Genomic DNA, 26,022 nt, shown 5'->3' on the forward strand with positions numbered 1-26,022 from the left:
CTGGTTTGGGTTGGTGTTCTGAGGAAATATGGTCTGTTTGGGCAGGGAAGACATGGCAGGGAGCATGAAAGTAGACCAGGAAGCAGAGAGAAGGGCATGCCATCCCTTGTCTGGCTTTCTCCTGTCCCCTTCTTATTCAGTCAAGGACCCCCCCAACCCATATACCGATGCCAGTCACAGCCAGTGTGGGTGTCACCCTCAGGTCATCCTTTCTAGAAACATCTTCACAGCTCTACCACTCAAAGGTGTGCCTCACTAACATCCTAGGCATTTCTTTTCCTTTTAGATTTTTTTTTTAATGTTATGTGTATGAATGTTTTGTCTGCCTGTGCACCATGTGCATGCCTGTGCCCAAAGCAGTGAGGCAAAGGCATCAGTTCCCCTGCAATGCAGTTCAGGTGGGTCCTGAGAATCGAACCCAGGGCCCCTGCAAGAGCGGCAAGTGCTCTTAACCGCTGAACCGTCTCTCCAGTCCCATGTCCTAGGCATTTCTTAATTCCATCAGTTTGATACAAATCATTGTCGTCAATTACCCAGGTCATCTGTTTTTGAAAGTGTATAGCCAGCATAGTCCACAGAGAGAGGAGGGGGGGGCGGGGGGAGGGAGGGATCTGTTCAGCACACAATTTCTCCTTCTCTCCATACAAAGGTATGACACATATCTAAGCTTTAGTATCAGACACAACAGGAAGTGGTTGTTCCGTGCTCCTAGGAAATCAGTAAAAGGATTCTTTTCTAAACCTTTTTTTGGGATCACACAAATGAGACTTATCCTAAGTACTGCCATTTTGTTTTCAGACTCCATTTTGATCATAAGGTGAAATTAAGGTCAAGTTCCCAGGCTCTGGGGGGAGCTTTGCAGATGGCTAGCCAGTTTCCTCCCTCTTCTTCTTTTGTTCCCCAAAACATAGTGATTGTTTCTAACCATGAGAGAACAAATGATTCTGTTTGATGGAAAATTGTGACTGTAACTTGGCACAGATACTTATGGGTTTTGAACTTAAAAACTCTGTGATGTTCTCAATTGGGGTTAGAGTGGAAGTCTGTTCTGCAGCCCTGATTGGTCAGTAGCGGCCTGAGTACAATAAAGTTTTGTCATCTGCTTAAATACTAAGATGAATATTTGAAGACACAGTCCCCTCCCTAGTCTGTGCTATTGTCCCTGACTTGTCAGTTTTTGCTGCCTAATTCAAATAAACTTGTTTTGCTGGACTCTCTTGCCTGCTTGGGTTGTTTTGGGTTTGGGGGCCCTAATACTTTAATCCATGCCCCATCCATCTCACACCACCCAGGCAAGTAACACTCCTGGTCACTCAAGGAAGAATAGAGGAAAGCCTTCAGGGTGGAGATCACTCTGCCTAATATTGAACCTTATCTGTTGGTAGCACTGATCTTGCAGCTTTAGAATTCACTCACATGGGGCTGGGGAGATGGCTCAGAGGTTAAGAGCACTGGCTGATCTTCCAGAGGTACAGAGTTCAATTCCCAGCAACTACATGATGGCTCATAACCATCTATAGTGAGATCTGGTGCCCTCTTCTGGCAAGTAGGAAAAAAGAATTCACTCCCTGTATTTTTAGTCTTTGTCCAAATATCAAATATATGAGTGGACAAAAATCTCAGCAGGTTGGGATGTGTTTGAATGGGAATCCGTCCTTCCTGGGTACAGTTTTTGCTCTGGGATCCACCCCTGGTAACACACAAACTGGGCGTGGTGGCACAAGCCTGTAATCCAGAATTTGGGTGAAGAGGCAAAAGGATCATAAGTTTAATGTCATCCTCAGCTACATAGGGAGTTTGAGGCTAGCCTGAGCTACATGAGACTCTGATGCAAACAAACAAAACCCAAAATCCAGTCTTTCAATCTTCCTCCTTTCCTTTCAAGTAATGTATCTTTTTCTTCTCTCTCTCTCCTTTTAAATTATCATCAAGGGAACACATGAGATTTTGGAGATTGTTGGTGATCTATAGATTGCATCTTTGGGGGATATTTGGGTAGCATCTACAGATAGGAAAAATATACACCGAAGAGCTGGTGACAAAAAACATTTGGCCCACAGTGCAGTAGTGGGAAGCCCACAAGAGATGAGGTGCCTTAAGTAAAAGGCAATCATACTATCTCATTGCCCTTTCTTTCTTTCTTTCTTTCTTTCTTTCTTTCTTTTCTTTTCTTTTCTTTTCTTTCTTTCTTTTTTTGGTTTTTCAAGACAGGGTTTCTCTGTGTAACAGCTCTGGCTGTCCTGGAACTCACTCTATAGTCCAGGCTGGCTTTGAACTCATGAGATCCACCTGCCTCTGCCTCCCCAGTGCTGGGATTAAAGGTGTGCACCACCACTCCCCAGCCCATTGCCATTTCAGGATGCTCGGCTTCTCTAACCTTACAATTACCTCATGGGAAAAAAGGAACACACAAGTCCAGGTTGTGGTGTGCCTTACTGTGGGATCTGACCCAGCTATTTTGAGTTTGAGTCTGTGTTTAAGACTGCCAGTGTTGCCGGGCATGGTGGCACACGCCTGTAATCCCAGAACTCGGGGAAGCAGAAGCAGGTGGATCTCTGAGTTTAAGGCCATCCTGAGCTACAAAGTGGCTCCAAGAGAGCCAAGGCTATACAGAGAAACCTTGACTCGAAAAGCAAACAAATGATTGCCTGTGTTTAAAAGCAGCCAATACTGGCTCCTGTCACACTCACAAGTGTGTGCAGGCCTCAGCACTGGCTCCCAAGATGATGGGGACTTGGCAAGGAAAGTGTTTCACAGATTTCTCAAACAAGGGCCAAAGCAGTGTGGAACGGGAGGGAGGGATGGCCACATGCTGTCCCTTCGTAGGGAACTGCATCAACAGTGGACGTGTGCTGGTGTGGCCTGCCTAGTGTTCTCTGGAAACAGTGGCCCCTTTAGGAAGACTTGGCACCAGGTGGATGGCCTTGGTGGGACTGTTGGATGAGGCGGCTCGCCTGCCATGGGACAGCACGTGGCCCATGCTGGGCCGTCAGATTTTCTCCTAGGATGAGTGAGAGATGAATTAAGGGAAGGGGGGGGGGGACAGCAGGGGGGGGCATCTGGCCATTGAGTAGAGACCTGAGGTGGGTTGGAACTGAGTGGAGGATGGGACAGGGAAGTTGCGCCACCGCTGTCCAAAGCCCTCCTGACTTCTCAGGTCTGCTGGCCATGGCCCCGCCCACCTAAGTCCACAGAGGTAAAACCGTTATCCCAAGGGCAAGAACCCAGTCAGGAAGGAAAGAACGCTGTGCAAAGAGTTCACATCGTCAGGATGAGAGACAGCAGAATTGCATCTGTCAGGGACTAGATGGGGAAGGAGGGACGTGTCCATGGAAACAGAGTTTTACAAGACAGTTCCATGGCGTGCCGATGACAGTGCAATAGTATGGGTGCCCTTAAGGCCAGTGAGCCGAACACTTATGAATGGCTAAGATGGGAGCTGGAGAAACGGTTTGGCAGTTAAGAGCGCTGGCTGCTCCCCCATGGCATCTGGGTTTGAGCCCCAGCACCTCCGTGCTGCTACAGCCATATGTAACTCCAGTTCTAGAGAATTCCACACCCTGTTCTTGTCTCTCCAGGATTCAGGCATAAAAGTGGTGCACAGACATGCATGGAGGTAAAATATGTACCCGAATAAATAAAAACAGCTAAAATGGTAAATTTTGCTATATGTAAAACTAAAAAGCTATCATTTTTTAAAATTACATTAATTAACTTATTTGTGTGACATAGCATGCGTGTGAGAAGAGGTCGGAGAACAATTTTCAAGAGTCCCTTCCCTCCTGCCACCATGTGGGTCCCAGAGATTGAACCCAGGTCCTCAGGCTTGGCCGAAGGTGCCTTTACCCGATGAACCAGCTCACCAGCCCTGTACTATAAATAAAGGGAAAAGTGGGATGACTGGGTGTGGTAGCACAAACCTGTAATCCCAGTACTGAGGGAGTGGAGGGAAAAGGATTGCAAAATCAAGATCAGTCTAAGTTGTTTTGTTTTGTTTTGCCATAAGTCCTGGAGAACATGCCCAGCCTCAGGGTTGCTCTGTTAAATAGGCCTTCCCGTGGAGACTTGCTTACCTGGCAGTCAAAATTCAAGAAACAGCTCCAGCCGGGCACAGTGGCACAGGCCTGTAATCTCAGTACTTGGGAGGTAGAGGCAGGAGGATTGCTGTGAGTTCGAGGCCAGCCTGGTCTACAAAGTGAGTCCAGGGCAGGCAGGGCTACACAGAGAGACCCTGTCTGAAACCTCTCCTCCACCCCACTCCACCCCCCCCCCAAAAAAAAAAAGAAAAGAAAAAGAAACAGGTCCAATTATTTTAGGGAAAAAATGTATTTTCAATTATTATTCAGTCAACTGACTCAACTCAAAAAGACTCCAAGAGGGGGCAGTGGCAGACCGCATGGTCTTACTGGTTATGCCCCTGCAGCAGTGACTCCCTGTGGGTTACCAGATTATTATTAACAAAATCTTAAAGCATTTTTGTTGCAACTGTGCAAAAAAAAAATGTATTAACTGCTAAAAAATGTTTTCTTTTCAAGTATTCTGTTCTCTTACAATTAAACTAGTTAAGCTCTGTCAATATTGGTGATATGGGACATGTCTGGTCTTTCTCCTTCTAGAGAGACACTCTCAGCATTATGAGTCTGAGGCCCTGGGATCTCAAAGAGTCCCAGTTTTCACAGAGATGATACCCGTATGGTGGGGAGGAGACAGATCATAGAGTGCACACTAAGAAAGGAAGCTGCCATTCCATGTGCTTGTTTGCCCCACCCCACCCCACCCCACCCCTACCTCTACCCTCCTCCCCCTCACTCATCTCCCCCCACCCCACCCCCCATTTCCCTAGCAGAAGCTCTTGATGCCTAAGGACTCCCAGCAAAGACAGGAACTCTAACTCTAAGGTGATGCTAACCTCTGAACAATCCTGCTTCTTTTTCTGACTGAGAGAGGTTTGAAAGCCACGGCAAGCAGGATTCCAAAGACACTTAGCTTTGCTTCTAGAAATAACCCCTGCAATAGCAGAGAGAGGAAGAGGACAGATGGCTGGCGGAAACACCTAAGAGACAAGACTAGATGACCGGGTGGCAGTGGGGCATCCTATCCTCCTCTTCCTGCCAGGGCACTCCTCCAGCCGGGCTGCCAAGGGCACTGCTTACAGATGGCCCCGACTGGCAGCGGAGTCAATAGGCGGGCAGGGCGTCTGGTGTGACGACTTAATTCAGAGCGTATTCACGGCAGAGGCATGAGGACCTGAGCTGAGATTGCAAGAACTGACATAAACCCAGGCACGTGCGTGACATTCTCAAAGAATTAATACAAACATTATGTATTGTGTTAAAAAGCCAGGCATGGTAGCTTATGCCCGTAACCATAGAAGTGGAAAGATGGACCATGGGCTACAAGGATCCCTGGGCTTTCTGGCTACCTCATCCAGCTGAAGTCACTGGGCTCCAGATTCGGTGAGAGACCCTGTCTCAAAAAAAAAAAAAAAAGGTGGAGATAAACCAAGGTAGATATCAATGTCAGTCTGTGGCCACACACATGCATAGACATGTGCATATGCACCTGTACACACATGTGCACACATGGTAGATAGGTAGGTAGATAGTAATAAAATTTTTTATATTTTATTAATTTATTCGTATTACATCTCAATGGTTATCCCCTCCCTTGTATCCTCCCATTCCTCCCTCCCTCCCATTTTCCCCTTACTCCCTTCCCCTATGACTATGACTGAGGGGGATTACCTCCCCCTGTATATGCTCATAGGGTATCAAGTCTCTTCTTGGTAGCCTAGTAATAAAAACTTTTTAAAGAAAAAATAGATTTGCTGTAAGATCACCAAGAAAAAAATTTACTCCGCTCCCAATTTTAATTCACTCCTGTATTTATAAATCTTTAAGCCAGAGTTGACTTTCAGTTGGTCAAGCCAGAGAAATGACCCTGTCCGAGACCAGGAGCATCTACCATCTATCAGCGAACCACGTTCCCTACAAATGTGCACTGCGTGCTGGGCGGCCTGGGAGAACTGATTTTAATTATTTTGCTGTGTCTATCTCTTCCCAGATTTTTTTTTTTTTGTATATGTATATGCTGGGTGCAGTGATGTGGGGAGCGGGTGACGGGATTGAACTTGGGGTGGGGGTGGGGGTCTTACATATGCTATATTTCCAGTCTTCAGGTAGGATTCTCCCCTTCTGCGTCTTTGAAGCCCGAAACCATGGCTGTGTAGTTCCAGTCACCCCAGGAAGCAGATTGGAAAGTGCCAGGGTTTGTCTTAGTTGGGAGAGAGGTTCTCAAGAACAAGTTCTTAAACAAACCCGAGTTATCGCTACAGGCGATTGTGACTAAGGCCTAGGGTTCTGGGGAAGATACTTCCTGCTCCTCACCCCGCCGCCCTTCAGTTTCCCCGCCCCCATCCCCTCCGCGCCTCCGCGCCTCTGTGTTAACCTCTACCCTCCCTTAACCACCCCCACCCCCCCACCCCCGCCTCAGCCTTTCCCCCTCCTTCTCTCAGATTCCCTGAAAAACAGCTCCTTTGGACATAATACTAAGTGATTCAAGTGTCAAGTGCCACTGAGCACAGGGTAGTAGTTGCTTCTTGGCTCAGAAAGCACCCGACCCAGACAGGACCGGATCCTGTGGATTAATGCCAGGTAAACGTAGCCTTTTGTTTCCCCTCAGTCCTCCCTGTCCCTCCTTCTCACCCCCTCTCTCCCTTCCCTTTACAGGGAAGTAGGAATAAGCTCCACTCTGCTCAGAAACTTGGGAAATCAGAGAAATGTCACAATTTGAAATATCAGCCCTCATCGTGAGACTTGAAGCACAGCCCTAGCTGACGTTTCCCCGAACAACTGGTCTTTATTCTTTTTGCTCTGGGGTCTCCCCCGGCTTGAGTTGTGGTGCATGGATGGCTTGAGGCTCTGGAGCGAAGCAACCTGAACTCTCTCCCTCGTCCATTATGAAGGTGGTGATGGATCTTTCCTATTGTTCTCTAGCATGGCTGACTGCAAGGCGGGGGTGGGAGGGGGTTGGGGGTGGGGCAGTGGGAGGGGGTGTGTCGGGGGGAGCAGCCACTTGCCTCCCCATCTTTTTGGTTTGGTTTTGGTTTTTCGAGACAGGGTTTCTCTGTGTAGCCCTGGCTACACTGGACAACGCTGGCCTCGAACTCACAGAGATCCGTCTGCCTCTGCCTCCCGAGTGCTGGGATTAAAGGTGTGCGCCACCTCCGCCCATGGAGGTGACACGGACCTTTAATTCCAGCACCCACACCAACCCCTTTAGGACCACCTGTACAGAAGTACGACTTATACTGTGTCTGTCTGCTCATCAAAGCTCCCTGGACAGTGTGTGTGTAGCTCTACATTACCTTCCGTCTTTCAGGACTCAGGGTTCTAAGTATGAACTTAGGTATTGGTGCTGAGGAGGCGGCCCAGCGGTTAAGAACCCTGGCCACTCTTCCAGAGGACCGGGTTCAGTTTCAAGCACCCACCTTGTGGCTCACAACCATCTATAACCAGGGGCTCTGATGCCCTCTTCTGGACTCCGAGGGCAACAGTCACAAGCACGGTACACAGAAATACATGCAGACAAAATATTCATACACATAAATAAATAAAATAGTTTATCCTGTTTGTTACATAATAACAAATTTCCTATAAGATTCTTTTTTTTGTTGTTTTTTTGTTTTTTTGGTTTTTCGAGACAGGGTTTTTCTGTGTAGTCTTGGCTGTCCTAGACTCGCTTTGTAGTCCAGGCTGGCCTCGAACTCACAGCGATCCGCCTGCCTCTGCCTCCCGAGTGCTGGGATTAAAGGCGTGCGCCACCACGCCCGGCCTCCTATAAGATTCTTAGCCTGTGGTGTATAGGCCATTTCTGTATGTGACAGGATTCAGAATTCAGCCATGGACGTTTTCCTGGGCAGCAGGTTCATGCTTTTCATTAACTTTATTTTCTTCTTCTTCTTCTTCTTCTTCTTCTTCTTCTTCTTCTTCTTCTTCTTCTTCTTCCTCCTCCTCCTCCTCCTCCTCCTCCTCCTCCTCCTCCTCCTTCTTCTTCTTCTTTTCCGGTTTTCGAGACAGGGTTTCTCTGTAGCCTTGGCTGTCCTGGACTCACTTTGTAGACCAGGCTGGCCTCGAACTCACAGCGATCTGCCTGCTTCTGCCTCCCGAGTGCAGGGATTAAAGGCGTGCGCCACCACGCCCGGCTTACCACCTCTTCTTTACACAGAAAAACCTAATTGATAGTTTGAGGTCATTTAATATTTTACTAAGCCAAGTCTGTAATACTTTAACCAAGGAATTTTCAAGTTATGCTCTGGAGCCAAGGATTTAAAAAGACAGCCCCCATGAAAGGAAGTAGGAGCTGTCCTTTTAATGGGATTACATGTTTATGGTTCTTAGGTGAAATTTTATTCACACTGAGCAATTAGAGTGCTGGGGTCTTCTTGAGACAGCGGCACATGTGACCCAGGCTGACCGTGGGCTCACTTCTGACCCTCCTGTCTCCACCTCCCAAAGGGTGGAATTACAGGCATATACCACCATGCCCATTTCTTAATTATAGTTTACATTTTTATTTGTGTATATGTGGGGGTGGGGCGGGAGTGAACACCTGCTATGACCTCCATGTGGAGGTAGAGGACAACTGGAGGAAGTACGTTCTCTCAGGGATTAAGTTCGGTTGTCAGTCTTGGCAGCAAGAGCCGAGCTCCATGCTTGGTTTTATATGGTGCTGGAGAGCAAGGCCAGCTTCGAGTTTCCTGGGCAAGCATGCCGCTGTCAACTGAGCTATATCTTGTCCCAGAATACCAGAGTCTTTGCTTGTGTGCTGGGCACTGGAGGAGACCCACAGGGTTAAGGATGCCTTATGGCTTTCCTCTGAGTGCTCCCAGTGACCAGTTGTTTCCTCTCCCCCAACATACAAGACCCCCTTCCCCCACAGCAGGCACCAGTCCCAGCAGCTACCAAGCAACAGGCCTCAAGCTAGCTGGTCCCAGCCAGCTGTCTCTACCATGTGAGGTTGCCTAGCAACATGGTGCCAGGAGGACTGGGGATCCCAGGTTAAGGAGTCTGGGAGAATCTTGGCCTTTGGTTGCTGCTGCTCAGAGCTGCTCTTTTCTACTCTGGGTTCCCAGCTTCTCCTTTGACCCAAATGACCCACTCCCACTTACCCCAGGGACACATTAAACAAAGCTAGTATTGGGATCCTCCATGTCCTGGGCCAGGCTGGATACTGTCCCCACTGTCCCATCTGTCTGTCTGTTTTGAGCATAGCATTGGCCCCTAGGAGACACTGAGCAGCAGTCTTGTAAGGATGAACGAAATGGACTGATAAGATGCTGACCAGTGAACCCTGGTGCTGGGCACTTGGCTGGCATCCCACACATCTTTAGTCCCCTATCTCTTCTGAAGTCTTGCTAATTTTATGCCTGCTGTCTGACTTTCCAGTTGACAGTGACAGTCCCCTCCATGGCCTCACTGAACTATTGCTCCCTCAAATCCAGAGTGATTTGCCCCCATAGAACTTACTATCATCAGACACACCCCATAACCTACCATATTTTTCCAGACTATAAGATTCAGTAAAACAAGAGAAACAGTAAAAACAGCAATCGGACCATAAGGTGCACTGTAATATCCCTCACCCACACACACACTTTTGGGGGGAAAGTGCATTTTTTTGGGGGGGTGGAAAGATTTATTTATTATGTATACAGTGTTCTGCCTGCATGTACACCTGCACAACAGAAGAGGGCACCAGACCTCATTACAGATGGTTGTGAGCCACCATGTGGTTGCTGGGAATTGAACTCAGGACCTCTGGAAGAGTAGCCAGTGCTCTTAACCTCTGAGCCATCTCTCCAGCCCAGAAAAGTGCGTCTTATGGTCTGAAAAATACGGTAGTTGTTTGTTGCCTGGTCCCCATGACAGATCACCTGTGACCTCCACTGGACTTGGCCATTTAGTGTGTTCACAGATATAACAGGAATGCCCAGAATCGTGCCAGAGACAGCAGCTGGCCACAAGGAATGGATAAACGATGGAGAATCTCTGGATTAGAGCATGGGCGTCCGGGCCCTGTTCTCGTCCTACCACCCCATGCTGCGGGGTTGTGGGTCCGTCAGAGCTCCCGAGTCTATGAATTGGATCTGTCACACTGTGCTAAGAGAACGAAACAGCCCCACCTCACATCCCAAAATGTGGGCGGCCACAACCATCTCTTAGGGTGATTGTGAGTCTGTTCAGGGAAAGTTCTTGGAAGTTAAAATTTAAAAGGTAGGTGAAAGAGGGACGAAGCTCATGGGTTGTAGAACTTTGGTTCAACCTTCCAGTAAAAAAAAAAAAAAAGCTGCGTCTTGGTAGGACCTGCCTGAGGGGGTTCCCAGCAAGCACTCAGGCCTCCAGTGTCCCTGACCCTGACACCAGCAGGGACAGCCTCCGCTGTCTCGCTGTATCTTCCTGCCGTGACTCACCCTCTTCTCCAATCTCAGTCTCCTCATACATATGGAGTAACATCTGTCCTTCCCCTCACTTTTTCACCCCAGAAGCTCCCCAAAGCTAATCTCTCAGAGACAAAGGCTGGCTGCTGACATTTCTGACACTCCATAACTGTGGCCAGGCAGGCTGTCAGGTGCAAAGGGCTTTTTAGTGTCAGCCATAAATGCCCCTGGGATTGAAAAGGCTTTGTCACCAGGAAACAAAGCGCCCCTTTAGGAAACCCAACGTCTCCTGATAGGTGAGAGGGCACACATCTGTGTCCAGGAGGTGGCGCTCTGCGAGACTGTATTTCAAATAGCAATGTGTTCCATTAGGTTGCTTTCACCAAACACAGGAAACCAGGCCGATGAGAGCCTTGCCTGTGCAGACCTGGGCAGGGACACGGCCTGTCTGGATGTCAGCTGTCCGAGACAGAGAGCTTCAACATGGAGGCCACATGTCGACAACTACAAGCCAACAGGGCTTCAACTCCGCCACAGTTAGAGCAAATACCTCCCCTCCACAACCTCAGCGTCTCCTAGAAGACCTGCCACTCATACTTGGGTCACTAGGTCCCTGGGCACACTCACATGCGCTTTCAAGAGTCCTCGAAACTCTTAAAAGTTTATTTTATTTTATTTTATTAGTTAATTTTATTTTTAAAATCAATTATAGGATCTCAGGGCTCAGTAGTCTGGCAGATTGTTTGCTTAGAATGAAGGGCCCAGATCCAATCACTAGCTGTCATAGTAGAAGCCTATAATCCTAGCATTGGAGAGATAAAGACAGAAAGATCAAAAGTCCAGAGTTATCCTGTGTCACACAGTGAGCTTGAGGGCAGCCTGGGCTACCCTCAAGCCTCTCTCTAGGTGTGCTGGTACATACCTTTAATCCCAGCACTCAGGGAGGCAGAGCAGGCAGATCTCTGTGAGTTCCAGACCAGCCAGGACTATGCAGTGAAACCTTGTTTCATAAACAAGCAACAAAGCTCCAAATAAAACAGCAATAAAAACAAAAAACAACCACAAACAAACAAACAATTGCAAGTTCTCAAAACTGACAAGAAAATAGACATTCTGGGTGTTCCCCAGAACTCCACCAATCAACCTGTTGCCCCCCCAAAGTGGATGAAGTGATGGATGTATCTTTACCTCTAAGATTGGCTGTTGACCTCAGGGTCAAGTGGTGTTATGCATTCTATGGCTTTGAGCAACTGTGTGATACCTTGTGGCCATTATGTAGTTTTATTCATATGATGTCACTGTCCTGATTCTGCCCATCCCTTCCTCCCAACTCCTGCAAACCACCAGCCCCTTCCCTGTCTTCATACCTTTGTCTGTTCTGGTCACAGAGAGAGAGCGCCACAGGGCACAGCCTTTCACCCTGTTGTATACACTCATGTTCCCTCTGCGTCTTTTTACATCTGGATAGATCACCTTGGGGAAACTTAATATTCTGTTGTCATTTGATGTTCCTCTGAGGATCTAATTTGGGTTCAATCCCCAGCACCATATACACCAGACATGGTGACACACACCTGTCTTCTGAGCACTTGGGCGGTGGAGGCAGGAGGATGGATCACAAGGTCAAAGTCATCCTAGGCTACCTACGTAGTGAGTTTGAGGCCAGCCTGGGCTACATGAAACCCTATCTCAAAATTATTTTTCTTCATATGAATGTTCCATAAATTCATTTATACTAATTGTTAAAAATATTTAGTGTCTTCCTGGGAGAGGGGATGCTTTAACAGGACTTTCAGAGCTGGGGAAATGAGGCAGCGTTTTTCTACCTCGGGCAGCAGCTGACCCCGAGCTGACCCAGTTCCTCAGATGACTCTGGCTCATCCAACTGTGTTTGTAAAGAAGTTCAGGGTAGGAATCTAAGGCTGTTCTGTGGGCAGCCTCATCCTCCGCCACTGCCAAGTGTTGTCAACTGAGACCTGGCCCGGCCAGGTTGTCTTAAGAATGGTGCCACCTACCTTTAATCCCGGCACTCGGGAGGCAGAGGCAGGCGGATCTGTGTCAGTTCGAGCCCAGCTGATCTACAAGGTGAGTCCAGGACAGCCAAGGCTACACAGAGAAACCCTGTCTCAAACAAAACAAAACAAAACAAAAAAAACCCAAGTTGATTCATGGCTGGGCGTAGTGGCGCGCACCTTTAATTCCAGCACTCAGGAGGCAGAGGCAGGAGAGTCGCTGAGAGTTTGAGGCCAGCCTGGTCTACAAAGCAAGTCTAGGACATTTAAGGCTACACAGAGAGACCCTGTCTGAAAAAAAAAATGAGTTGATTGATATGGGAAGGCAGCCCTGGATCTAGGTCCTAGATGGCGTAAGAGTAGAGGAAGGCAGCTAGGTGGTCAGTGTGTATAAGTTCATTTCTGTCTGCTCTGGTGCAGAAGTGATGTAGCAGGCTAGCTGTTTCCAGTTCCTGCCTTCTTGACTTCCTGGAAATGATGGCCTACGACCTGGTGCTGTGACTCCAAAGAAACACTTTCTTCCCTAAGTTGCTTCTTTTCAAGGTACTTTATCACAACAATAGAAAAGAAGCTAGAACGATTTTTTACTGTCAGTGTGGTGCAAAGGGAGACAGACACCCGGCCTTGGTTTAAGCAGGTTCAGCTACTGATAGGGCCGAGATCCAGGAAGAAAGCTACGCAGGCTGGCTGGCTTAGAAAAGAGCCCTGTCCGTTTGACGAAGTTTCTGCACCCAGCAAGCCCGTCGGTGTCCAGCCAACCCAGGGACTCTACTCTTCCTGTGTCCCAGCCAGTGTGGCCTTAATTCTGGAAACACCTAAGAAACAACTCAGGTCCACACACTGGCTAAGGAGAAAAGGATGGGCATAATTCATGTTACCTCTGGACTTCTGACTCTCTTCCTATATGGGAATATCCCCTGCTTTAAAAATTTTTTTTTAAATCAAATGTTTATCATTTATTCCCCCCTTGAGGGGCTTGGTTTCTAACTAGTCTTTGGTGAAAGCGTCAGCGGAGAACACTGTATGCCACGCCCACACTCCACTTACTCCTCCACCCCTCACATTCCACCAGCCCACCTCGGGGCCCCTTTCCCCGTCTTTCCTGATTCTGGCCCAGATACTGTGAGAGGATGGACGGCCTGTCCTCCGCAACAGCCCTGCAGGATGGACAGTTGCCACATTGGGTTGCTGCGTCTCTGGTGGGCTCCTGGTTAGTAGCCATTGACTCCTGTCCCTGATCCACAACTTCTCAACATCTGTGCTTGGCCTGCAGCAGACGCTCCACAGATACTTTGAAACATGGCGTGTTTGTTGGGAACTGGATGAGGCTTTTAATCCACTCGGACCCAGTGTAGACATCCCTGGTGCACCATGGCGGCTTCTAAGGCGGTGGTTCTCAACGTGTGGGTCGCGACCCCTTATAGTAGAGATTCACATTACAAGTCGGAACAGGAGCGAAATTACAGTTATGAACTAAGCAACGGAAATAATTTTATGGCTGGGGGTCACCACACCATGAGAAACTGTATGTTCAAGGGTCGCAGCATTAGGAAGGCTGAGAACCACTGGTCTAAGAGAGTAAAAATATTTAGAGGGCTGGCTGGGGGTGTAGTTGAGAAACAGGGCACCTGCTTAGCATATGGCAGGCTCCAAACAATTAGGAGCTCTATGGCCTGAGATACAGCAGGTGGGCCGGAGAGAGCTCAACTGGCAGCAGCTGCCTTGCAAGCGTGAAGCCCTGAGTTAGACTCACCTCATGCATGCTGAGTGTGGCAGCCTAAGCTTATCACCTCAACCCTAGGGAGACAAAGACAGGTAGACCCCTGGGGCTTGCTGGCCAGCCAGCCTAACCAGCGGGGGTGGGGTGGGATGGGGCTGCGGGGTGTGTGTGTGTGTGTGTGTGTGTGTGTGTGTGTGTGTGTGTGTGTGTGTGTGCAAGTTCCAGGTCTCAAAACCAACAGCAAATAATAACAAACGAACAGTACCATGGGTACTGCCTGAGCGAAAGAACAGCATCGCCACCCCCAACACGAACAGCATCACCACCCCCAACACCTTTGTTGACCTCAGCGCGCCCCACGAATGCTGATGTGATATACCCCACCATGCCTGTGGTAGTCTGCCGAAGCTGTTGTAACACCACGCCAAGCTGAGTGCCTTTAAACCACAAGCTTTTGCTATGTCACAGTTCAAGAGACCGAAGTCTGAAATGAAGGGCTCCACAGGAGACACTCCTGAGGCTGACAGAGTATGTCCTACACTCCTGCCCTAGCTTGTGGGGACCGACAGCATCTGGGGTGTTCTTCAGTCTGTTACAGCATTGGTTTTTTGTGTTTTCTGAGTCAGTGTCTAGCTTTGAAACCAGGCTGACCTAGAATGGATAATCCTCCTGACTCAGCTTCCTGAATGCTGGGATTACAGATAGGTGCTACCATGCCTTGCAGACTCCTGTCTTGACACAGCATTGTCACTGTATGTGTACCCCTAAGTCCAAATTACCCCGGCCCTTCTTTTTTTTAAAGATTTTTATTATTTATTTATTATCATGTTTACAGTGCTCTTTGCATGTACACCTGCAGGCCAGAAGAGGGCATCAGATCACATTATATAGATGGTTTTGAGCCACCATGTGGTTGCTGGGAATTGAACTCAAGACCTCTGGAGGAGCAGTCAGTGCCCTTAACCTCTGAGCCATCTCTCCAGCCCTCCTCAGCCCTTCTTAAGAGCATCTGTCAATAGGTCCTGCCTAAATGATCTTGCCTGGACGTCACCTGCAAAGACCCTGTTTCTAGATCAGGCCACACTGGGGTACCCTACCATTCATAGAAACAGTTGGGAGACATGGGTGACCTCATAACGATGCCCACACATCAAGTTTCCTATCTATACCAAGAAAATCATGGCTCTTGGCCCTAGGCTGTGAAATTTAAAACGGCTTCTTAGAGAAAAATTAAAAATGTAAAGATCAAAGCTGAGCCCAGCACAGTGGCCCATATGCCTGTAAGCCCAGCATTCAACAGAGGCAAGAGAACCTGGAATGTTCCCTGCCTAGAGCTGACAGTGGGCATGAAGTTAAAGAGACATGGTCCTTTTTCTTTTGAGTATCCCATGCAATTGTGGGATTTCCAGGAACTTCCATTCCTTCTCCAACCATTATGTGGGTGTGTGTTCAAAAACAAAACAAAACAAAACAAAACTGTAAAACTGTATTGATTATATGTGTGTGAGACAGGGTTCCAGGTATTCCAAGCTGATGTCATACTCACCACTTCTAATCTTCTGCCTCCACCTCCCAAGTGCATGAGCCAAGACACAAGACACAGTTTATACAAGGCTGGGATTGAACCCAGGGCTTTGTGGCAAGCAGTTTACCGATTACAGTACACCCAGCCCCCACTGTCATTTGCATGCTGGAAATACACTACTCTTTATCTTCAATTGTTTTGAAACAAAGTCTCAATTTACAGCCTAGGCTTTACGCCCCACTGTATATTTTTTTCAGAGCTGGCATGAATCCAGCCAGCACCTTATAAACTCAGCAATTCTGCCCCTGGGCTACATACACCCCCAGGCTCCACACAGCACCATTTTTTTTGAAATGGAGGAAAGGGAGACAAAAGTGCCCAGAGACAGACAGTTCCTTAAAGCAAACTTCCTTCAGGTTTCCTCTGCTGTAGATGGTGAGACCTCTCGGGGAGGCAGCCTGGAGGAGAATGCCCCAGTCAGCTGCGGGCTTTTAACCACAGAGAAGAGCACTGGCTGGCCTGGCCTCTTAGGGTAAGACAGTGAGGGTATGGAGCTAGAGAGACGGGATGACCCAGGTTAGATTCCCAGTACCCTATATGGTGGCTCGTAACCTTCTGTAACTCCAGTTCCAGGGGATCCGAACCCTTCTTCTGGTCTCCCCGGGCACTGCATGCATATGATGCACAAACATACAAGCGGACAAAAAACCCATGCACATAAAATAAAAACATTCTAGGGGGATTTGGAGGGCGGCGAAGGTGTTAGAGATGCAGAGGCAGGCCTTCAGGCTGTGGTGATGGAGGGAGGACCGACTGGTCTCTATGGAGATCAGCTGCCTGATGAGAGCAGCAGGTGCTGAGCAGGCTGGGCAGTGATCCTGTCTTATCAGTGAGGCAACCGGACGGGCCATATGTGCCAGCTGTTCACTGGGCAGATGTTTGCTTTGTGTCACACAGAGAGGCTGGGCTCTGGGAGCCTTGGCAAGAACTTTTGTTTCTTCTAGGAACCCGGGAGGATGTCATGTGCCAGGAAAGGCCTCTACCACTGAGCTGTAGCACCCAGGAATAACATAGCTTCATTTTATGGTTGCTGTTTTGTTTTTCCTCTTTCTTTGTTTGTTGTTTTTTGTTTTGTTTTGTTTTGTTTCTATGTATAAAAAAAAAAAACAGGCTCAGAGCCGGGCGTGGTGGCGCATGCCTGTAATGCCAGCACTTGGGAGGCAGAGGCAGGCGGGTCGCTGTGAGTTCGAGGCCAGCCTGGTCTACAAAGTGACTCTAGCACAGCCAAGGCTAACACAGAGAAACCCTGTCTCAAAAAAAAAAAAAAAAAAAAAAAAAAAAAAAAAACAAAAACAAAAACAAAACAGGCTCTCACTTTTACTGCAGTGCAGCCAAGGATAACCTTGAACTCCTGACCTTTCCCAGCCTCGGGAGAGCTGAAATTACAGGTATGCACCACCATGTCTTGGCTACAGCCTGAGTTTTGAAGGAAGCCACTTTTCTTCTTGGGAGTTTTGGTGGTGGAAGACAGTAGCATCCAGACTGCAGGCAATGCGGAGCTGCCAGAGCCCTAAAGTCTGGAAAGACTGGTTCAAGACCCAGAGCCAGGCCTCTCTGCACTGCCAGGAAAAACCTGAAAGCACCCGAGGCTAAGGCAACAGGAGGGAGCCTGCCTCTGCTCCCCCCTCAGTCTTCCTTGGCAAACCAGACTGTGATCCACCGTGCAAAGGAGAGGTTCCTCTGGTAGAAGCAGTTTTGTAGAAAAGAACAAAGCATGGAGAGAGTGTGTGTGTGTGTGTGTGTGTGTGTGTGTGTGTGTGTGTGTGTGTGTGTGTGCGCGCCATAGATAAATGTTGGGTGCCTTCTGTATAACTGCCCACCTAGGTTTTTTGAAGACAGAGTTGTCAATGAGCCTGGGACCCTGAATCAGTTAGACAGCCTGCCCAGCGAGCCCCCAGGGATCGTCTGTCTTTTCCTCTCCAGCTCTGGAACTAGAGGTACACACTGCTGGGCACCCCTCTTTTACTTGGGTGTTACTCTTGCTCGACATCTCTCCAGCTCTTTTTAAGATTTTTTTTTTTTCTTTTTGAAGACAGGAACAAGATAACTCTGGCTGGTAGCCTGGAACGCACTATTTAGACCAAACTGGTTTTGAACTTGCAGCTGGATTCCTGCCCCTGCCTCCTGCATGCTGGGATTACAAGTGTAGACCACCCCCCTCACTCAAACAGGAACCTGACCTAAGAAGATTCCCCCTTTCTCCAAGGTTCCCACTCTTTGTGGCTTCTGCTACCAGGTGCCATTTTCTTTTATACAGTTGCTAAAATCAGTGAGAGCCCACCGTTGCTGCCCCCATGTCCCTCTTCCTCCACCAGACAGCCCGACCATTTTCACCTGAACCCCCTTCAGGGCTGCACATCACCCAGGACCAGTGTGCACACTAGCACCTCACACTCTGCCAGAGCAGAAGTGGCGTAGGTCCAAGAATGAGATCTGGTAGAAGAAATTAAGGCAGGATGCCAAATACTCCTCATTTTCAGGACGCTTCAGAGGGCTGCTCTGCTTAGCAGTCTCGGGAGGCTAACAGGGCAGAAACTGCCACTCCTTTATATTATAACCACCCGGAAACAAGCCGCCAAGGTTCTCCTGCTGCTCTGATCTCTGCCAGCTTTCAGAATAATTAATAGAGAGTAATTAAGCACCCCAGCCCCTTCTATTAAAATTTGAGGCAAAAGAAATTATAGTGGTTTTTTTTTTAATGCTCCATTTCTAAAACTTCCAAAGTTCCATAAAGAAGAGAATTGTATGCTTGAATTCTCATCGGAAGGAAGAAGTTTCTGCCTCACAAATAGCTGGCTTTATTAAGTTAGTAATCTCATTGTAAAACACTGATATGCTAATTCCATTGTTAAGTCACGGATATGCTAATGCCATTGTCAAAACACTCACGTGCTTCACTTTCTCTCCACGAGAGGTTCTCTGCTACTGCTTTGGAACTTAGCAAATTTTACTGTGCATCTGTGGTGCATCTGTGATTGCATGTGTGGGTATATGTGTGTGTGCCCGTGAACATCTGTGTGAGTGTATATGTGTGTGTGTGTGTGTGTGTGTGCGTGTGTACACGACTTCATGCGAGCATGTGAGTGGGAGTGTGGTGTGTGTGTGTGTGTGTGTGTGTGTGTGTGTGTGTGTGCATGAGGAGGAGGTTGAGCGTTCTCTATCCCTCTCAGCTTTGTTTCTTTGCGAAGGGGTCTCTCCCTGAACCTAGAGCTAGGCTCGCCATCAACAAGCCCGAGTGATTCTCATGTCTCTGCCCCTGTCAGCACTGAGTTCACAGGTGTGCATGATCATGTCAGACTTTTTAAAAATATTTATTTATTTATTTTAATTTTATGGGTATTAGTGTTTCGCCTGCATGTATGTATGTGAAGTGTGTGTGTGTGCCTGGTGCCTGCAAAGGCCAGAAGATGACATCCCCTGGGATTAGATGGTTGTAAGCTGCTATGGGGTACAAGGAACCCAACCCAAGCCCTTTGCAAGTACATCTCTCCAAGAGTTCCTACGCCAGGCGTTTTACCTGGGTGCACAGAGTTTAATGCAGGTCCTTACATTTGAGCAGCAGGCACTCTTACCCATTGAGTCATCCCTCCATTTGAGTCCTGAATGGTCTTTTACAAATATTTTATTTTATTTATATGAGTTTTGTCTGTATGTACAGGCACCACATGTGTGTTTGGTGCCTATTGAGATCAGAACAGGGCATCAGATTCACTGGGACTCAGAATCTGGAGCCGTGGATGGCTGTGAGCCACCAGGTGGGTACAAGGAACCAAGCTTGGGTCCTCTCTGCAAGAGCAACAAACACCCCAACAGAGAAGGGGGTGCTGCAGAGACTGATCCGCCAACCAAGGACCATGTGTGGTGTGGACCTAGACCCTCTGCTCAGATGTAGTAGACAGGCAGCACAGTCTCCTTGTGGCTCCCATAATATGGGGAGCAGGGACTACTTCTGACATGGATTCTGGCCCCTACATGTTGATAACTTCCCCCTGGTGGGGCAGCCCTGCCAGGTCCGGAGGAAGAAGCTACAGGAAGTCCAGGCTGAGGTCAGATATTAGAGGAAGAGGGCTCCCTTTTCTGAGGACTAGGGGAGGGAGGGAGAGGGTGTGAGGGAGGGAGGCTACAATTGGGATATAAAGTGAACAAATTAAAAAAAATTTTAAAGCAACAAATGCTACTAACTAATGAGCCACCTCTCCAGCTCCCTAATCCTTGCTACGTCTGTGATGTTCTCTTTAACACTCCAGCCTACAGAAATATTTTCTGTTTATTTGTATTAATTTTTTCTTTCTATTTATTTATTTAAGTTAATTTATTCAGATTACATCTCAATTGTTTTTCCTTCACTTGTATCCACCCGTTCCTCCCTCCCTCCCGCTTTCACCCTATTCCCCTCCCCTACGTCTGTGAATGAGGGGGACCCCTTCCCCCACTATATAGTCATAGGCTATCTATCAAGTCTCACCTTGGTAACCTGCTTATCTTTTCTCTGAGTGCCACCTGGCCTCCCCATCAGGGGGAAGTGTATTATTTTTTTTCTTACAGGAGGTATTCTTCCCTTGTTTGCCCTACCCTTACTCAAGAGTTTTCACTTTTCCATAAGAAACCAACACTGATGGAGACCAGAGAGATGGACCAGTTATCAAGAGGGTTTTCTGTTCTTTCAGAGGACCCAGGTTTAGTTTCCAACATCCATATGGTAGCTCACAATTTCCTGCAACTCCAGTTCAAAGGGAGTGGATGGTCTCTTCTGACCTCCAATGGCTTCTGCACACATGTGGTTCACATAACATAGGGTGCACATACAAGCACTTAGACACACACACATACACAGACACACACACACACAGACACACACACACACACACACACACACACACACACACACGAGCATATAAAATAAAACATTTTAAGGAAGAACTCTACATTGATTTAGTTTAAGACTTTTTCTTTCTTTTTTTGGTGGTGGTGGGGGGGGGGGGTTGAGACAAGGTTTCTCTGTGTATCCCTGGCTGTCCTGGAACTCTGTAGACCTGGCTGGCCTCAAACTCAAAGCAATGTGATCCAGACTGCCTCTGCCTCCCAAGTGCTGGGATTAAAGGTGTGTACCACCACACCAAGTCCCTAAGACATTTTCTTAGTCTCTACTTTTTTTGAGAGAAGCTCTCATGTGTCCTAGAACTTGCTTTGAAGTCTAGGATGACCTTTGAACTCCCAATTCGACTGCCTTTACCACCACACCTAATTTAGGTGGTGCTGGGATCGAACTCAGGACTTTGTGTATGGTAGGTGAGCGCTCTCTCAGCTGAGCTATATCTCCAACTCTCATCTGTATTTTGTCACTAGATAGTTCCCATAGCTCCCACTGAGGTATTAGTGTCTCCACCTAAAATTCTCGGCCACCTGGGACTTAGTGTCTAACCGTAGTAGAAACAGGGTCTTTGCAGATATAATTAGTTCAGTTGAGGTTATCTTAAATTAGGAGAAGCCCAAATCTATGGTTGCACACACCTTCAATCCCAGCACTCGGGAGGCAGAGGCAGGCAGATCTCTGTGAGTTTGAGGCCAGCCTGGTCTACAGAGTGAGTTCCAGGACAGCCAGGGCTACACATAGGAACCTTGTCTTGAAAAAAAAAAAGGAAGAAAGAAAATTAGGATGAGCACTAAATTTGGTGCCTGGTACCATTAGCTCCTGAGAAGACAGCAACACGCACAAGAAGAATATCATGGCCTGACAGAGGCTGCAAACCAAGGAACAATGGGACAGCCAACAAACAGCAGAATGAGGAAAGGCAAGGAGGAATGCTCCTCTCCAGCAAGCAAGGGCGGAGGGCTCTGCTGCCACACCCACTTGTGACTTATAGCTTCCAGAACTCTGAATTTCCGGGACTTTCTCCTCTCCTCTCCTCTCCTCTCCTCTCTTTTCTTTTCTTTTCTTCTTCTTCTTCTTCTTCTTCTTCTTCTTCTTCTTCTTCTTCTTCTTCTTCTTCCTCATCCTCTCTCTCTCTCTCTCTCTCTCTCTCTCTCTCTCTCTCTCTCTCTCTTTCTCTTTTCCAGGTAGGCTCTCACTATGTGGCCCTGGCTGGCCTGAAACTCTGCCTCCCTCCCTAGGTCTGAGGTTAAAGGCCTGCACTACCATGACTAGAAATTCCACTTTTGCTTTTGAAACAAGGTCTCACAAGGTAGATCAGGCTGGTGGCCTCAAACTCAGGATCTGCCAGCCTCTTCTTTGGGAAGTGCTGGGGTCAGAGGCCTGCATCTAGTTGTTTGAAAACATCCGGTTTATAGCACTTTGTTAGAACAACCTCGGGCACTACCACAGCCAATCGTGGGGGGGGGGGGCTTTTATTTTTTCCCTTATTTTGCAACACCTTTCAAAGGAAGTGCTTCAGCTGCTTGGATAAATGAACACCTGAGATGCTGCACCTCGGCTAATTCTGGAAGCCCGCTGCGCTGGGATTTGACGCTGGGCCCGGCTGCTGCTTTGCCTGCTGCTGGTGCCTAACTGACCTCATTCTGTCACACACTTCATTTCACTCTGTCACTTCTTGCAACTGCCTGTTCCCTTAGCTGCCTTTTATTTGTAGGGGTGGAGCTCATCTCATATCTTTCATGTCTTCTTTTTAGTTCTTCGTGCTCAGTAAGTAACTTAGAGACCAGTGTGGTAGAGCACTTTAACCCTAGTGTTCCAGGGACAGAGGCTGGTAGATCTCTTTGGGTTCAAAGCCAGCCTGGTCTACAGGCCAAGGGTTACAATAGTGAGAATCTTTCTCAAAAAAAATAAAAGTAAATAACCTGATGAATAAGTTATTTTAAACCAGCCAGGGTTACATAGTAAGAGCCTGTCTCAAAAACAAACAAACAAACAAAAAGTAAATAGCTTGGTGAATAAGTTGTTTTTTTAAAATTTTGGAAGTTAAAGTTATTAAATATAAGGGGCCAGTGAGATGGCTAAGTGAGGGAAGGTGCTTGCTGTCAGGCTTGATAACTTGAGTTCGACTCCCTCAGGCCCTTCTGGTGGAAGGGACAGGCTCCTGCCAGTTGTCCTCAGGCTTCCACACTCACTGTGGCATACTTGCACCTGCCCCACAGCACACACACATACACAAAATACATACAGTTTTTAAAGTTTTGAACACCAGAGAAAAGGCAACGTCTTATAGAGAAAAAAAAAACAGTAATAACCTGCAATTTCTAGAGAGAATTTCAAATGCTAAGTGCTCTGACATGTCTCTTCTCTGGAAACAGGTACTGATATGGACGATATTTTTTTCAATAGTCCAAAGAAGGCAAAAAATAAGAAAAAAAAAACAGAACCTGTATACTGTGGAGGAAACTACAAGCAAAGGGAGCCCTAAGAGACCAGCTCTGCTGCTTGGTTGGCAAAGAGGAAACATCTCAGAGGAAGAGGTGTGTCCTTCCCAGGACCAAAGCTGTGGACCCCAAAGGCTCTTCCGGGTTCATGTAATCATCCCTGTGGTTAGTCAAGAACCACAGGCTTTAGCAGGAGGACACTTTTCAGGAACTCCAGTTGAAGAATGTCCACTTTTGTTGCCATTGTTTATTGAAGCGGAGGTCCCTTGAGGTGGCCCTGTTTGGGCTGGGACTTCCTGCGTAGACCTGGCTGGCCCTGCCTCTCTGGACTACAGGCATGCTCTACCACGCCCCACTCTATAGTCCCTTCACGATGCCTTCCTAGTGTCTAACAACCTTCTTTGCGTTTTAACAATTCACAGTCATGTGTTAGGAAAAATCTGCACTTTCTGATAGTACAGTGACTACAGAGGTTAGCCGCATACGTGTGTGTGTGTGTGTGTGTGTGTGTGTGTGTGTGTGTGTGTGTACATATTTATAACACTGATATTTTTTTCACAGAGTGAGCCATCAGTGGATCTCCCCACATGTTCACAGCTCAGGTTCTCAGTCCAAGCAAGACTTTCAACCTGACAGTCTATCTCTGTGGCTTATGCCTGTAACACTAGCACACAGGACGCAGAGACAGGAGGACCATGTCAATCTGAGGCCATCCTCATCTATCTAGCACATTCCAAAACAACAACAACTACAGAGTGAGACTCTGTCTCAAAAGATCCAAAGGAGAAGCCAGGCGTGGTGGCGCACTCCTTTAATCCCAGCACTCGGGAGGCAGAGGCAGGCGGATTGCTGAGTTCGAGGCCAGCCTGGTCTACAAAGTGAGTCCAGGATGGCCAAGGCTACACAGAGAAACCCTGTCTCGAAAAACCAAAAAAAAAAAAAAAAAAAAAAAAAAAAAAAAAAAAAAAAGATCCAAAGGAGAAAGGAAGGGGTAAGGGTGGATAGCTTGCCTACTGTGCATGAGTTCCTAAATCAGATTTCCTATAATCCCACTTGGGATGTGGAAGCAGAAGAATTATAAATTTCATGTATCTGTAGCTACAAGCCTGTTTGAGACCCTGTCTCAAAAATAAAACAAAAGGCCAGGTGTGGTGGTGCACACCTTTAATCCCAGCACTCAAGAGGCAGAGGCAGATCGCTCTGAGTTCGAGGCCAGCCTGGTCTACAGAGGGAGTTCAGGACAGCCAAGGCTACACAGAGAAACCCTGTCTCGGAAAAAAAAAATACCCAAGAACATTAAAAAACAAAAAACAAACCTGACCAGTCATCCTATGATGTAAATTGGGAAACGAATTATAGGCAAAAGAGCCCTCGTTCCAAAACAACAGAAGAGAATTTGCAAAGTCAAGTATGAGCCCACCTTGGAACTATCTGGGCTCTTTGTCTCAAATTAAGGAGAAATTTTTGCATTCTAAATGCAAAATATAGAAAGGAAGGGGACTAACACATTTTGATTTAAAACATTAGGAATGTATGGGGCTGGAAGGCGGGCTCCGTGGTTCGGAGCACTTGCTGTGGAAACAGGAGGGCCTGAACTTGAATCCTCTGCACCCATGTAAAAGGCTGGGTATGGCTGGGTGTGGCCTTGTGTGGCTGTGCATGGCTGTATGTGGCTAGGCGTGGCTGTAGTCCATCGTTTAGGGGTCAGACAGGCAGAGCCTGGAAGCTTGTTCACGAACTCGTCGTCCTAACTGAAAGAACTTCAGCAAGACATCTGCCTCAAGGTAATAAGGTAGAGGAGGATTGGAGGAAGGTGCCAGATGTCCTCCTCCGGCCTTCTCATAGACGAGCACTGGTGCACTCATCCGTAAATTCATACACACCCCTTATACATGCATGCAGAAAGAGAGACAGAGAGACACAGAGAGAGATAGAGACAGAAAAGGAATTGCACACACACACACACACACACACACACACACACACACACACACTCACTCACACAGCATCAAGCACTTAATTGTAAAAAGGCTCAGAACCAGAGGTTAAACACTCCTAGGAACTGCCGTGTGCCTTGTGACTGCATCTCCACTAAGAGCCACCCTAAGTCCAGACTAATGAAAACAAGTGTGTGAGCTGAAGTGAGTGTGAGGGTGAGAATGACATGCTCAGGATGATAGAGAAGAGAAGCAAACGAGCTCTCGGCTGAGCATAAGATATCTGAGCTGATGGGGTAAGAGAAAGGACGGGGCTCGAGGGAAAACAGCAAAGCAGCCTTGGAAGGCTGCAGCTGGCTCCCACGAAGCCTCTCCTAAGGAACACACATGGACGCCGTGGTCCTTCCACATACTCTTACATCTAATTGCAACAGACTGAATTGGTTTTGTTGGTTGGCTGGCTGGCTAGTTGGCTGGTTGGAGAGACAGGGTCTCATTGTGCAACCTTGGTTAGCCTGGCACTCACTATGTAAACCAGGCTGGCCTCAAACTCACAGAGATTCCACCTGCCTTGCCTCCCGAGGAAAAGGATTAAAAGCAGGCACCACCCTGCCTGGCCCAGGCTGAATTGTAAGGGTGATTTTTAAGAAGCTTCTGCCTATTCCAGAAAAAAGAGACTACTCTAGAGCATGCTGGGGTTTAGCTTTGAAGTCACCAAGAAAAATTGCAGCTGTGACTGGCTGCTGCTGACAACCAGAGCACCAGTATGGAATTAAAACCCTGGGTTGTCCCACTTTATCAGAAATTAACACACCAGAGCATTGCCCACATGTGCACACTAACGAGGGGTCTGACTCCTTAAAGGACTTGACTCATTATAATAGCACTTTGTATTGTGGTTCTGACACCCACCCCCCTTTTTGTAGCAAGTATGAGAGGAAATACTTAAAAGGAGGATCTAGCCCACCATGATCTGGGGGAGAAAAAAAAAGGCTCCCCTTATCTCATGAATGTGC

At 47.7% G+C, this 26,022-nt stretch overlaps 1 protein-coding gene and 1 long non-coding RNA gene across 4 annotated transcripts in view; one reads left to right on the plus strand and one right to left on the minus strand.

The window, feature by feature from the left end:
• The window catches only part of ELAPOR1 (endosome-lysosome associated apoptosis and autophagy regulator 1), an 82,584-nt gene that overhangs the window by 41,180 nt on the left and 15,382 nt on the right, over positions 1-26,022 (minus strand). The window lies entirely within an intron of this gene.
• Positions 6,489-19,024, plus strand: LOC311583540. The gene is made up of 3 exons (XR_014774564.1): positions 6,489-6,659; positions 12,871-12,993; positions 17,788-19,024. It is a non-coding gene; the product is annotated as an uncharacterized lncRNA (long non-coding RNA).

The sequence above is a fragment of the Acomys minous genome, assembly GCF_964271855.1.
Source record: "Acomys minous genome assembly, chromosome: 14".
Lineage (NCBI taxonomy): Eukaryota > Metazoa > Chordata > Mammalia > Rodentia > Muridae > Acomys > Acomys minous.